The sequence below is a fragment of the Microtus pennsylvanicus genome, chromosome 10, assembly GCF_037038515.1.
Source record: "Microtus pennsylvanicus isolate mMicPen1 chromosome 10, mMicPen1.hap1, whole genome shotgun sequence".
Classification (NCBI taxonomy): Eukaryota; Metazoa; Chordata; class Mammalia; order Rodentia; family Cricetidae; genus Microtus; species Microtus pennsylvanicus.
Genome location: NC_134588.1, coordinates 48133184 through 48138132, shown reverse-complemented (window position 1 = coordinate 48138132; position 4949 = coordinate 48133184). Strand labels below are relative to the sequence as shown.

Genomic DNA, 4949 nt, shown 5'->3' with positions numbered 1-4949 from the left:
TTCAGTAATATGTTGTTTTTTCCTTTTTTCTTTTCTCTTTGAGGCAGGGTTTCTCTCTGTAACCCTGACTGTCATGCTCATCTTGTGGACCAGACTAGCCTCGAGTTCACAAAAATCCACCTGCCTCTGCTTTCTGAGTCCTTGGATCAAAGTTGTGTGCCACCACTGCCCGGCTAGTAATAAGAGTACAATGGAGAAAGAATATGGCCAGGTGGTGGTAATACACACCTTTAATCCAGCACTCTGGAAGGTAGAGGCAGGCGAATCTCTGTGAGTTCGAGGCCAGCCTGGTTTACAAAGCAAGTTCTGGGACAGCTAAGGGCTACACAAAGAAACCCTGTCTCGAAAAATTAAAATAAATAAATAAATAAATAAATAAATAAATAAATAAATAAATAAATAAATAAAATAAAGTGTAAGATGTACACATCTAGTTGGATGCCCCCTTTGGATTTGTTTTTTTTCCCCATGTGTGCCATCATTCCTCCCCAGTAGTGGGAATGAAGATTTAAAAATAAAAAGGCTCTTTAGCAATCTCTGTCCCAGAGGGATAGAGCCCAAGTCGTCTTTGCTGGACTGTATCCTGGGGTTTGTCTCAGGCCTTTGGAATTCTGCAGGCAGAGAAGGGGAAGCCTCTGGGGACTGCATTCCGAAAAAGGCCTCTCTGTCCTCTGTAGACCCACAGCAGTCTCCACCGCTGGAGGCTGCCCACTTAGGGATGAGTACAGACGTCATCTCTGGAGGTTGTAAAAAGATCCGGCCATCACTAGCACAACCCTGAGCATCTCCAGCAGGTGACTAGGATGTGGAGTAGGCTTGCGATGCTTGTGGGTAAACCTAGATTTACTAAAGCGTTTTCTATGGTATGTTCTGAGACCTGGTCACCAGGCCTGTGTCATAAGCCACATCCCTACCTTTCAGAAGGAACGTGAGAATTAGCTGTCCCTGACTTTAACCAAGTTTTCACCCTGGCTCCAGCTCTCTGCTTTCTTTCTATCAACTGGACCTCTGCCAACTTGCCCAGTCCCCTAAGGCAAGGCTCCTTTCAGTTTCTCGAGTACTCAGGGATGTGCTAAAAGTCCTGTTCCCAACTGCTTATTCTTCCATCCATTTCCCCTACCCCCAACCCTGCCTGGCAGGGTATCAGCTGGGAGCTTACTCTCTCTGGGGTGACAAAGGGAGAACAAAAGAAAAACCAAATTCAACCATTCTCTTCAACTCAGCTAACCTGGGTTCCGTGGACTCCAAACACTAAGGTGGACGTTCTAATGCCTCAGGCTGCTTTTCCTTTTGATTCCCTCCTTGCATCCTGGAGAACCGTTGCTGCTAACTGCCAGCATCACCTGACCTTCACAGCACAGACCAGGCATGTGCGGCAGGTGGCTCTGCTCCTGTTTATCTCTGCTCTTCCTAGGCCATCCCCCTCTTCTGTGAGGGGATGCACACTCTTTGTTTGCAGAAGAGTCTGGCCGCTCAGGGAAGAAATACTATGATCAGGAAAGTGACAGCCCAGGAGAAAGGAGCAAAGATTAATATTTCCTGATCAGAAACTTGCAAAGAGTCTTCCAAAACTCTGGACGCTGGAGACCAAGCCACAGCTGTGCTGGCTAGAAGCTGTCACCCTTTCTCTGTGCCTCACCAGATCCCTAATCCCTGCAGAATAGCAGGGGTGGGTAGGGGAGTCTACGCACTGGAAACAGGAGCAGCAGCTGAAAGCCCACTTGGCTGGTGGCCAGACGCAGGAAAGGAGAGGCAAAGCCAGGGGAACCCACACGTGAGCTCCACAGCCTCTCCCCCAGCCTTTGCTGCGACTGCATGTGTTATTTCGTAGAACAGATAGTGAATATCAGAACCATTTGGTTGAAGAAATCCAAAAGGCGGCTTCGCCCTGTCTCCCTCTCTAGTCTTTGATTGATCAATAGAGGCTTTTTGCCGGGAGAGTGGCTAGAAAGAGAGGAGAGCCAGCCGTTAGTCGCATCATGCACCAAGGGTCCTACTGGCAGTCATGGTGAGGAATCACCACGGAGTCAAGTTCTCTCTCTGCGAGAGGTCTGCTGTGGGCCAAGTGAATTTAGGGCAAGCACACCCCGCCCACCTCCTTCTCCCTGGCTTTTCTTAAGCTCTACCTCTTTTCTTCAGACAGTTTCCAAGTTTTATTTTTGGTTTGGAAAAGGGTGAAAATTCCTTGACATCTGCATTCAGCAGCTCCCTTCCCCCACAGTGTGACCTACTTTAGAGACTAGAGTGACTTTTATTTTTACGGCCATGGGAGAAATCACTAAGAGCAAAGAAGCTGAAGTTGAGGGACTTGAGACATTGTCTGGGGGGAGGTTATTGTCCTATAACTTCTGTGGGTATCCCCTAGCTCTATCTCCAGACTCTTAAAGGGTGCTTTCTTAGTGGGGCTGTGAGAACAGCTGTAAGGCAGACCGTGTAGGTGACTGGTGTGGGCTGGCCCAGCTGTCTGCTTCACAGCCTCCAGGTCACCTCAGCAGCAGGCATCTGGCCTCCCAAAGTGGCACTTGCTGATGCTCTTGGGGTTCCTGAATGCCAACATGAGCAAAGAGGAGAAAATTGCTTCTCAGGCAGGACAGAATAAATGAGGTCACCAGCAAGCAAGTTGTACATCTTAAGTAGTCTAGTGAGACCTCAAGTAAAAGATTTCAAAGTCACCCCTCACCTGGTGCCATGAGACTCTTCTGAGGAAGGGACTAGGAACCCGAAACTGAAAATGTGACTCGACTCAGGAAGTCACTCACTTCTCTTGGTTTCTATTTGTGTGTGTGCGTGTGTGTTCTATAATTGTGCTTAAAAAATAAAGTGTTTGTGAGGCAAAGTTAAAAATGTACGTATGAAGACACACACTTTTAATCCCAGCACTTGAAAGGCAGAGGCAGGTGGATCTCTGAGTTCGAGGCCAGCCTGGTCTACAGCGTGAGTTCCAGGACAGCCAGAGAAATCCTGTCTCAAAAAAAAAAAAACAAAAAACAAACAAACAAAACTAACTAATCAACAAAACAAAATAAAGTAGATATTAGGCAAATCACACAGAATAAAAGATAGGAAAATTTATTTTAAAAATGTAAAGCAAAAGAAGCAGACATTTCTCCTGATCTCACCACCCAATGTGAATTCCTCAAGTTTCGGTTACTGGAGACCTAGCTCCTGCTTGCCATTTCTTCCTTCACACGCTGCCCCCAGCCATATGGAATGATTTACAGTTTGAGAAACATTCCTGCAGGCTTCTGGACCTTTCTATATATCTTCCTCAGGGGGATGTGGTCAAGTTTAGAAATAGTCCTCGGAGCTATGAGAGTAGAAATCTTGCTCACTTTGGTGGCGCATGGACTAAAATTGGAATAATGCAGAGAAGATTAGCAAGGCCCTGCTCAAGGATGACATGCAGGACTGTGGAGTGCTAACATATCGAAAAAGAAAAGAAGCCCCAGGGAGAAGGAAGAGCAGAAAGCTAAGACCTGGTTGATGAGAGAGTCTTTAGAAGCAGGGGCTGCCGCAGGAAGTGGCCACCACCAAAGGGAGCAGGTGATTCAAACCGGACTACTTACTGCCATGGGAGGTGAGCCACAGAAAGGTCATGTAAAACAAGGGACAAAGACAATTTTGCCGAGTCAAAGATTGTCATGGGTGGAATATTTTTTTTTTCGAGACAGGGTTTCTCTGCAGCTTTGGAGCCTGTCCTGGAACTAGCTCTGTAGACCAGGCTGGTCTCGAACTCACAGAGATCCGCCTGCCTCTGCCTCCCGAGTGTTGGGATTAAAGGCGTGCGCCACCAGCGCCCGGCTTATGGGTGGAATTTAACAGGTTCTGGTAGAAGATGAGCGAGAGAAATGAGATTAGAGAGAAATGAGTGGAGAGACAGCCGTGGAGGCTCTGGCTATAACTTCCTTCTCCCCTTGAATCGGCATAAAAGTAAACAAGAATTAAGATGACAGAAAGGAACCGAGGTCAATTCAAAAGGCCTGCATATGACTGAAGGAGAGCCAGTGGAGGCAGGAACGGAGGGTGAATGGGGTTTGGAAGTATAGATACACATACATATATATGTATACACATGCATATATGTATATATTCCCCTAAATATTTGTCTTAACAGGAGGAATAACCGCCTTCTGTAGAACATCAGAGACACTAATAGATTACTCCAGGGACCTTGTTAGTTTCAGTCTACAGTCTCCTCCTCACTCCCAGTCGACGAAGACCCTTGCAGTTTGCACTCCAACACACCAGTTGGCAAGGTAACGAACTACTGTGGGCCTCTGGAAAACAAAAAGATGGTTTCCCGGAGCCCTAGTGCCACCAGCTACCATGCCTGAAGAGAGAGATTTGTGATGCACCATTCCTGTCTTTATGTATCAGGAGTTTAAGACATTGGAGCCAACGTATGTTCCATGAAGAAGGCGGGGTTTGGTTTTCTCACCTGCAGGAAACACACATATGTACACTTTGCCCACACATAAGCACGCACACGCTTGTAGCTATTCCCATTTGGAAAGCCTGCTAGGAATGAACTTTTCTCTTCCTTTCCCTCCCCACCAAGTCTGACCTCATCGGTCTTTCTCAGTGTTATGAAGGATTAGTCGAGGCTGGAAACAGGTTGCGGCATGTCCAACAAAGAGGCTCCGGATACCGAGAGGAAAGGGTGCCAAGCAGTTTTAGGTCGGTTAAGGCAACTGGAAGGAGAGTCTGGAGAGGGGAGGAGGAGTAGGAGAGAGTGGCGTGGACGGATGGGGAAGGCAAGAGAGACAGATGTCTGTGGTGATTTCAAGAGAAACAAGACTAAAATAAGCTCGGAGTCAGAAAACAGGAGGAATGTGAGAAGCAGGAAAAGGTAACAGGCTGAACTGCAGAGCAAGTGAGAGAAAAGTCCCGCGCGGGTGGAGAAATAGCCACGCCCTCCAGAGCATAGGGCAAAAACCAGAAGAGAAGGA

General features: G+C 47.3%; 1 non-coding gene across 1 annotated transcript; it reads left to right on the top strand.

Annotated features, from left to right (window-relative positions):
* Positions 1-3326: 3326 nt before the first annotated feature.
* Positions 3327-3430, top strand: LOC142859281 (U6 spliceosomal RNA). The gene has a single exon (XR_012912188.1). It is a non-coding gene; the product is annotated as a U6 spliceosomal RNA (small nuclear RNA).
* The last annotated feature ends 1519 nt before the right edge of the window (positions 3431-4949 follow it).